This window comes from Podarcis raffonei, chromosome 18 (assembly GCF_027172205.1).
Source record: "Podarcis raffonei isolate rPodRaf1 chromosome 18, rPodRaf1.pri, whole genome shotgun sequence".
NCBI lineage: Eukaryota > Metazoa > Chordata > Lepidosauria > Squamata > Lacertidae > Podarcis > Podarcis raffonei.
Genome location: NC_070619.1, coordinates 12073 through 21911, shown reverse-complemented (window position 1 = coordinate 21911; position 9839 = coordinate 12073). Strand labels below are relative to the sequence as shown.

Below are 9839 nucleotides of genomic sequence, written 5' to 3'. Positions count from 1 at the left end.
TTCAAGAGCATTTCCCCCGCCCCCCCCGGGGATGTGAGACCTCAGTGCCTGCACGGAATATGATGCATGTCTACATGCATCTCATTCAAAAGGGATGTGCTGGACAATTCCCTTTTTAAAAAAAGGTCAAACTAATCTGGCCACTTTTCCTTAGAAAAACATGTATTTAGAGAGAAATGATGTATGACCTGACAAACTGCCAAATTCCTTATTAGATGTGTTACTCATTTTCACATGTGTTTCACATGCTGATGTATTTTGTTGCAATGGTTTTGGACACTGCGTTTTGTGCTTTCCAAAGATTTCTAAGCACTGATAAGCTATGTTTTAAACCTTTCCAGTTGCAATTAGGATCAGGACCAGTCTCTTGTGTACAAGTATTTTGGGCATTGTGGAGTATGAGCCATCTAAACTTTCAAATTGGTGGTTTTCAGACTTTCAATTTCCACATTGACATCTGCTGAGTAATTGCTTCGCGCTACTGGAGACTTTGACGCGTTCTGGCGCTCACGCTTAGCATGCATTGCTACTTACCAATCCTGTTCGATCCCACCATCGAGCTGCAGGAATTGAGGGCACCTCCCTAGAACACATGCATACTTTCCTTTGGCTGCACACAGCAGCAGAAAACTGGTAGTGAATGGCAAGCTATTCTTTGGTAAGCTTGCCTACCGTTACTATTCTCCTGGAAGAATTGGTTAACAAACTTCGGAATACTGTAGCATCTTTGTTCGCCAAAGTGCAGAGAATATGCAGCATTAATTCATTTAGGTCTCCATACTTAGCTGGTAATACCAATTTACGTTCTGCAGAAGAAGGCTCATATGGGATGCTTGGTACTAAATGTCTCCAGCGGTTGCATAAATAGCTATTCCCCCTTCTTTCTTGCACTCTCCTGCATGAATACTTTCACTTGGCCAAAGTCTTGTTTGTTGGTCCTGTGTATCATCTTTCTTAATCATGGTTGAAGAATTGCTCCAAATGTTCATGTTACAAATGTGTGCCTTTTATTTTTTTATATACACTCATATCGTTCATTCTTCATATTCAGCTGCAATATAGTGAATACTGCAAGTTCAGTTCCTGTCATATGGAAAATGATAGCTTAACATCTGCTCTGTTAAGTGTGTTAGAGCTTAGTTATTTCAGGTCTAACAAAGAGGTGGGCTTAGTTGGAAAGTACAAAAGGCATTAATAATTTTTGTTTTTTTCCTGTAAAATTTTCAGGGGTCTAGATCTAACACAGATGACTTTTTCAAAGAACTCAACTCACACTGCCCTCAGGAAGCGGGAATACAGGAACCAGATATGCCGTTCATTCGTCGTGGGCCTGGAATATAGTGAAGACCGGCCTCTTAGGTCACGCCGTCGGAATGTTAGTTCTGGGACACAAAGTCAAGGCAGTGGGCAAGGTATGGATCCTTGTTTCAGTTCTTATCTTCTTAGATACCGGTTTATAATAGTAGCAGTCGTAAGAAAAGCAGCTATCCTACACAAGGTTTGCTTTCCACCCTTGGTTGCTAACAACTTCCTAAAGGTGGTTTATGTTGTAAACGGATGCAAACCACTTTTGCCTTGGTTATATCTGACATTATCTTGCGTTGATTGAACTTTCTTGTACACTTGCTTAAAATGTGGTATAAAGGGACTGTGTTTAATGCATTTTTCAGAGTTTACCAATGAATTATTTTTTGGGATACAACAGAACTCTTTATTTCTTGGTATTGATTCAGCTGTTGCCTGCAGTTGACTGTGCTTGGGTGATCTCCTTTTTGCAATGGGTTTTTTCTCAAACACAGCACACAGGACATGATAGCAACTGTGAATGCAGTATTAAATACCTAGTGTCAATGCCAATGCATCATGTGTCAAATAAATAAAAATTCGACCCTTGCCTCTAAAATTTTCAGGAGTCTAGCTCTAACACAGGTATCAAATGCTATGTGTATCTGGATGCTTGTTTGGTGCTCTTATTTATTCTTTTCTTCTGAATATAATCCAGTCAATACTAATTATCTTAAACTTTCTAGGAATACAGATGCTTTTTATTCTTATTGTTTTGCACTTAATTTGAAGCATCTGTTGCCTTTTCATGACAGAAAAGAGCCTCTTTTTCACATATGGAAACATTTTGCTGCATCTCATTGGTGGATAATTTGAAAAGTAAATTACCCTTCACAAAAAGAAAGTACCCCTAACAGAACCACTGAGGGGAAGCCCACTTCTCCCAAACCAATAATTGTTTCGAAAGGTGGGAAACCTGCGACTGAAACAGAAAGCCGAGCCCTTTCCCCTCATGGTGTGCAAGAAAACCTTCACAGTGAAGTTATTGAAGTCTGTACTTACGAGTACCTTAAACTTCTTTTTCTTCAGAACATGATTTATCCAAGCCCCGTTGAAGAAGAAAGTGACAAAGATAAGAAGTCCAAAAAGGAAAAGAAGAAAAGGCTAGATTGAATGGAAATCTCTTTGGTGAAAGAGACCGTGAACTGTGTGGGGAATCCGACCCATACCCAGTGATGTACCACATGAGAAGCTCATCCAGGTAAGATGCTCCTTTCGTGAAAGTGATTTTTTGCATCATGCCCTTGCTGCATATGGTCAAGAGAATGGGAACCTACCCAGAGGGCTAACCTATGGACATGATGGCAGCAGTCGTGTTTTGTCTCATCATGTGTTTGCCCTGTTCATGTAAAAACCAAAGAACATGGGATATGTGGGGGGGAACGGACGAACCGGAAATGGGTTGGCCACTTTTGCCTGGTAGGACAACACATTTTTTGATCACCACATTGTGATCTTGCAGTAGATACCTCGGACTCAAACTACCACTCATCGTGATGGATGGTGATTTCAACCCTGCTTTCCGTAGGAGCCACGTCTTTGTGTGCCCCACACCTGATGTCGCATATTATAGGACAGGTGGTTGTGGTTTGGAGGAACCAGCCTTACGTGTCAAATTGAGACCTGTGCTGGCCTAAATTTGGCTCACTGCCCAAAGGTTTGCAACCCCTGCTTTGAAGTTCTCTGTGACTATATGGCCAGGCAAACCAAATATGGATTTTTATTTAGTCATTTATTCGTGTTCGTGACCCTACGAACCAGAGCACGCCAGGCACTCCTGTTCCACTGCCTCTCGCAGTTTGGTCAAACTCATGTTTGTAGCTTCGAGAACACAGTCCCACAATCTCATCCTCTGTCGTCCACCTCTCCTTGCACCCTCCATCTTTCCCAACATCAGGGTCTTTTCCAAGGAGTTGGCCAAAGTATTGGAGTTGCCAAAGTATTGGAGCCTCAGCTTCAGGATCTGTTCTTCCAGTGAACACTCAGGGCTCATTTCCTTAAGAATGGAAAGGTTTGATCTTCTTGCAGTCCATGGGACTCAAGTCTCCAGCACCATAATTCAAAAGCATCCATTCTTTGGCGATCATTATGGTCCAGCTCTCCTCCATACATCACTACTGGGAAAACCATAGCTTTTACTAAACGGACCGTTGTTGGCAAGGTGATGTCTCTGCTTTTTAAGATGCTGTCTAGGTTTGTCATTGCTTCTCTCCCAAGAAGCAGGCATCTTTTAATTTCGTGGCTGCTGTCACCATCTGCAGTGATCATGGAGCCCATTTCTTCCCCTTCTATTTCCCAGGAGGTGATGGGCCATGATCTTCATTTTTTTGATGAGCTTCAAACCATATTTTGCGCTCTCCTCTTTCACCCTCATTAAAAGGTTCTTTAATTCCTCCTCACTTTCTGCCATCAAGGTTGTGTCACCTGCATATCTGTTGTTGATATTTCTTCCAGCAATCTTAATTCTGGCTTAGGATTCATCCAGCCCAGCTTTTCGCATGATGAATTCTGCATATGTTAAATACAGGCAGACAATATACAGCCTTGCCGTACTCCTTTCCCAATTTTGAACCAATCTGTTGTTCCATATCCAGTTCTAACTGTAGCTTCTTGTCCCGCGTAGAGATTTCTCAGGAGACAGATGAGGTGATCAGGCACTCCCATTTCTTTAAGAACTTGCCATAGTTTACTTTGGTCGACACAAAGGCTTTTCCATAGTCAATGAAGCAGAAGTAGATGTCTTTCTGGAACTCTCTCCATAGTCCAGAGCATGTTTGCAATTTGGTATCTGGTTCTGCCCCTTCAAAATTCAGCTTGCACTTCTGGGACTAAACAACAACAGGACGTGGGGTTTCTGCAGGAATCTCTCTAGGAATAATGTACCTTCGTTCTCCTTACACCAGCCTAGGTGCATTCTGATTGCATTATTTCCTATACCTGGAAATCTGAAAACTCACTGATTCCATCTGAAGTCCATTTTGTCGTTGCTTCGACAAAGATCAGCAGTTGGATTCTCTCCAGAGATCTTAGTGAATTTCCAGGTAAGATCCTTTGCTGGGAGTGCTACGGCTGCTGAACCTCCCTTCTTTGGGTTATATTCAGATGGCACTTGCAAAGTTTGTATTTGGAATCTGGCTGACTTGTTGCTCAGTCATTCCACCCAACCTTTACCTCTCAATTTATGAAAAAGGGAAGTTGTAAAATGTGATTTAATAATTTTGTAAGCTTCCATGGTTGACCAGAACTTAAAAGTAGAGACATTTAGCCTGTGTAGTGGTTTTGATGAGCTAGTGTCTTTGGACGGTTGAAATACTATGTCTCAGGTGTGGTTAGGTAACCGTTAGGCAAAATGATAGTAATATATCATTTTTGTTTTGCTTATGTATTCAGATGATTGGACTGAAGCTGTTGACCTTTTTTGGGGATTTTACTCCCAAGTTGTAGGCCCCCCTCACCGTACTTAGGAGCTGCATGCTTAGACGGAATGCCCTTTAAAAGAGAAGGGGCAAGTGATGCCCCCTCTCCCAGAATTCTCCAAGTCGTCTTCGGACCTCGGGGTCGGAAAATTTGCTGTTCTTGCTCTTCTGACGTCTTTCCTGTCCTTTTTTCCTCTGCAGCTTCTTCAGCGCCTGCCGGCTGTTGTGCTCCTCCTTCGCCCAGGAAGTCTCTGAGCCTGGGGTCACCGAAGGGCATCTCATTCCACCCGATTTTCATATAATTTTCATCAGCAACGATTGGGTTCCAGGGGTCTGTTGCTGTCAGCAATAAAATGTACTTTCTATTTCTTCAACTGCTGCATCTGTGATCGTTGGGCACACCTTGAACAAGGTACCCAGGTTACCCGCAACAGTTAATGGACTATGCCGAAATGGCAAAATTCACTGGGAAGCTCAGAAGTCTAGACAACAAGGAATTTAAAAAAGTGTAAATGTTTATTATATATCTACAAAAGTATTAACACATTGGCAGGATACAAGAATACTTGTAATTTTAAAGATTGTACAAATAACAGGAAAAGAAATTTTGTAGTAGTAATGATATGCAGTTGAAAAGTGAACTTAAGGAACCCAGGGAAGGGGTGTAGGGAAGTTGCTGGAGTCATAGAATCCCATATCGTGGTTTGGACATTGTTTTTTTTTTGGGGGGGGTGTTCTGTTTTTTGTGTTTTCTGGTTTTTGTGTTTTTTATTTTTGTTATTTTTGTAGAAAATAAATAAAAAGAATTACAAAAGGCCTCATACCTGAACTCCCTAAATAAACTTCCTAGGTCTTTATCTCAGACATATCAACAAAATAGGAAAGGTGAGAAAGAACACACCATCGCTTTATACAAACCTAGCAAACAGTAACTTGGTAGGAAAGCAAAATCAGCAGTAGTACACTGAACTACTGAACACATTTGTATAGTTGCTTTTAAGTCAAGCAATTGCAAATTCATTCTTTAATATTTGTACGTCACTTCTCCCGAGCGTGGGTTGATAAAAATGTCCTGCCCTGTGTTTAAGTATTGGATACAACTTTGTATTCTTTGTATTCTGGAAAAACGTTGTGAAGGAAGGCCAAATAAAGAACAGGTTGGAAAGAAAAAGTTCTTTTGCCTCCGTCTGCAAAGAGGACGAATAAGCTAATTTTGGTGGATTTCACTTGGTTCTTTATGTGCATCCATATTCACCCAAAAATTCACCCAAAAGCATAATCCTAATTCTGAACAAAGCACAAGGGATTTTTGGTTAAAAACAAGACGAATAATTGATTTGGGTTAATTTCATTTGCTTCTTTGTGTGCAAGCATATTCACACACACACACACAAAAACCGAATAAGCTTATTTGGGTTGATTTCACTTGGTTCCTTATGTATGCATAATCACAGAAAGCGAAGTGAAAGCCCAAACAAAGCAACTGTGATTTTTTTTGTGTTCCATGTTTCGTTTCAGGATATTAAAGTGTACACCCAAAATTCGCAAAGCGGGTGGAGCAATATGCATAGAATGAAAGTATGCTTGGACATTTCACACAGTTTCAGCTCTGGCTGTGCACCCAAAGACCGCAAAGCGAAGTGAAACAAAGGAAAACGTTTATTTGCTTATTTGGGTTTTCCACTTGGGTTTATAAGCTTATTTGGGTTTTCCACTTGGTTATGCTTTGTTCGAGATTCCTTCGCTTCCCTTTGTTTTTTGGGTGAATATGCTTGCACACCCAAAGAACCCAGTGAAATCAACCCAAATAAGCTTTTCTGTTCCATATGCATACAAAGAAGACGAATAAGCCTGGACTGGGCATCTTTCCCTTGCTTAGGTGTGAACGATTGTAAGGCGAAGTGTTTCTCATAGGAAAAGTATTTGTGACTAAGCAAGGAAATGTGACTAAGCTTATCTGGGTTGGTTTCACTTGGTTTTTCATGTGTGCAAGCATATTCACCCAAAAATCGCAAAGCGAAGTGAAAGATGGGGCATCTTTCGATGCTTTATTTAGGTGTGCACTCAAAAATCTCAAAGCGAAGTGAAATCAGTCCGAACTAGGGAAACACGTTGTTGCTTGGTCCATATGCATATAATGACCTATATTGCACATTTTCACTTGGTTTTCTGTTTTTTTTGGTGTGCACATAAAAGTCACTAAGCTCCAATAATCCAAATCGCCAAGAATCTTCAAGAAAGCAAAACTCGTTGTCTTTGCCTCCATCTACAGATATGGACAAATAATCTTATTTGCGTTCTTAAGGTGTGCAGGCATATTCACACAAAAATAACAGAGAATCACAAAGGAAAATGTTATCGCCTCTGTCAGAGCTGCCCGTGACAGTCTCCATTTTCAGAGAAAGACGAATATTTGTGATTTCACTTGCTTCTTTAGGTATGCAGACATATTCACCCAAAAATATTTAGGTATGCAGAAATATTCACCCAAAAATCCTTTCGTTCTCTCTCCCTTTATAGCTTACTCCCCTAACTTCATATCTCTCTTTCTCTTCCTTTTCTAACATATGCATACAAAGAATACGAATAAGCCTTGATTGGGCATCTAATGGTTTCATTTTCTATCGAAGTGAAAGGAAAGGAAGGAAAACTCGGTTTTGCCTCCATCTGCAGAGAAAGAAGACAAATAAGCTTATGTGGGTTGACATCGAACGAGAAATCTCGAATAAAGCAAAAGGGATTTTTTCGTTTCAAAGAAAACCAAGCTTGATTTGTTGATTTCACATTCATATTCACCCAAAAATAGCAGTGAAAGGTTCTCAAGCAAGGAACACTTGTTTTTGTGGCCGTCTCCATCGGAAGAAGACGAATAACTTGATTTGGGTTGATTTCATTTGGTTCTTTAGGTGTGCATGCATATTCACCCAAAAAACACGAATAAGCTTATTTGGGAGTGTTTTCAATTGGGCTGTCAAAGCAAGGAAAACTGGTTGTTTTTGCCTCCATCTGCAGAGAAAGAAGACGAATAAGCTTATTTGGGTTGATTTCTTTCAGTAAAAGCATATTCACAAAACATCGCAAAGTCGAACAAAGCAAAAGGTATTTTTTGGTTTCAAAGAAGACAGGTAAACTTGATTCGGGTTGATTACACCATTCATAGTGACCCAAAAAGCACGAATGTTTATTTGGGTTGATTTCTTTAGGTGTGCAAGCATATTCAAAATCGCAAAGCGAAAGAATCTCGAACTCCAAAGGGATTTTTAGTATCAAATAAGACAACAGCTGGATTTGGGTTGATTTCGGTTTTCCTGTGCATTCATATTCACACAAAAACCACGAATGAGCTTGTTTGGGTTGATTTCACTTGGTTCTTTAGGTATGCGAGCATATCTACCTAAAATCTCAAAGCGAAGAATCTCGTACAAAGCAAGTGACTTGCTTTTAAAGAAGACAACTAAGCTTATTTGGCGCTGACAGGCGTACTCACTTGGTTCTTTAGGTATGCGAACATATGCACCCAAAAATCGGAAAGCTCAAAGGATAGCGTTTTTGCCTCCATGGAAAGAAAACGATTTGGGTAATTTTAGGTGTGCATATTCACAAAACATCGCAGTGAAGGAATCTCGAACAACGCAAAAGGGATTTTTTCGTTTCAAATAAGAGAACAGCTTGATTTGCGTTGATTTCACTTGGTTAGGTGTGCACCCTATAAGACGACGTTCCAATAGAAAGCAAAATTGGGATTAGTTTCATATGCATACAAAGAATACGAATAAGCATTGATAGGGCTATTGGTTTCATTTTCCATCGAAGTGAAAGCAAGAAAAACTCGTTTCTGCCTCCATCTGCAGAGAAAGAAGGTTGATTTCCCTTGGTTCTTTAGGTATGCGAGCCTAAGCACAAAAACATCAGAAAGCGAAATGAAGGAATCTAGGACAAAACGGATTTTTTCGTTTCAAAAAAAGACAAATAAGCTTGCTTTGTGTTGATTTCACTTGGTCCTTTAGATATGCGAGCATATGCACCCAAAAATCGCAAAGCGATAAAGCAAGGAACTTGCTTTTGCCTCCATTTGCAGGGAAAGAAGACGAATAAGCTTGATTTGTGTTGATTTCACTTGGTCCTTTAGGTATGCGAGCATATGCACCCAAAAATCGCAAAGCGAACTTCTTAAAGCAAGGAACTTGCTTTTGCCTCCATTTGCAGGGAAAGAAGACGAATAAGCTTGATTTGTGTTGATTTCACTTGGTCCTTTAGGTATGCGAGCATATGCACCCAAAAATCGCAAAGCGAACTTCTTAAAGCAAGGAACTTGCTTTTGCCTCCATTTGCAGGGAAAGAAGACGAATAAGCTTATTTGGATGATGTCAGCGCTGCCCAAGGTCCCAGCTCACACAAGACCAACGCTGCTTCTTGCTCAAGTTCAAAAGTCTTTATTGAAGTTCAGTCTCATTTCCAGACGTGCAGCGCGCAACGCTACATCTATCCGTCAGATCATAGAAGTCCCATCTGAATCTCCGCCCCCCTGACACCAGCTTAAGATTCTAGCTTTACTCCACCTCTTCCTCTGTTCCTTCTTTCTCTGGGTCCTTCTGCTAGTCGGAGTCTCTGCCCTCCGAGATTCTTCTGACGCTGATTCTCCCGACTCCTCCTCCCCCCTCTTTCGGGCTTTAGGACCTGGCTCCCAATCCGGGTTTTCTGCTGTCCCGCGCTCCTCCACATTTGAACTTGGCGCGCGCGCGCAGCCTCCCACTTTCCTTCTGACCGTTACACTTGTGTCACTGCTCCCCCTTTCGGGGAGGCTAGCTGGACCTGCCCTTCCCTCCGTCTCCCCACTCCCCGATGGAGGAGACGCTGGTCCTGACTCCCATGCCTCTTCTCCCCCACTGTGCTCTGGTGGGGGAACTGGCCCTACTTCTCCGCTACTCCTTTGGGACTCCCCTCTGGTTCCCTGTTTATGGATCGTCCCCTCTGGGATTCGCCTCGCCCTTACCATAGGCGCCCCCTCCTGGGAATCTTCTGATTCGCTGGAGAAGCTCATGGAATCTCTCGGTCCACTGTCATATTCCCCTACGCTCC

The 9839-nt window shown here is 41.6% G+C and overlaps 1 long non-coding RNA gene across 1 annotated transcript; it reads left to right on the top strand.

The window, feature by feature from the left end:
• The first annotated feature begins 4089 nt into the window (after positions 1–4089).
• Positions 4090–5134, top strand: LOC128405780 (uncharacterized). Its single transcript, XR_008328355.1, has 2 exons — positions 4090–4385; positions 4962–5134. It is a non-coding gene; the product is annotated as an uncharacterized LOC128405780 (long non-coding RNA).
• Positions 5135–9839: the final 4705 nt, after the last annotated feature.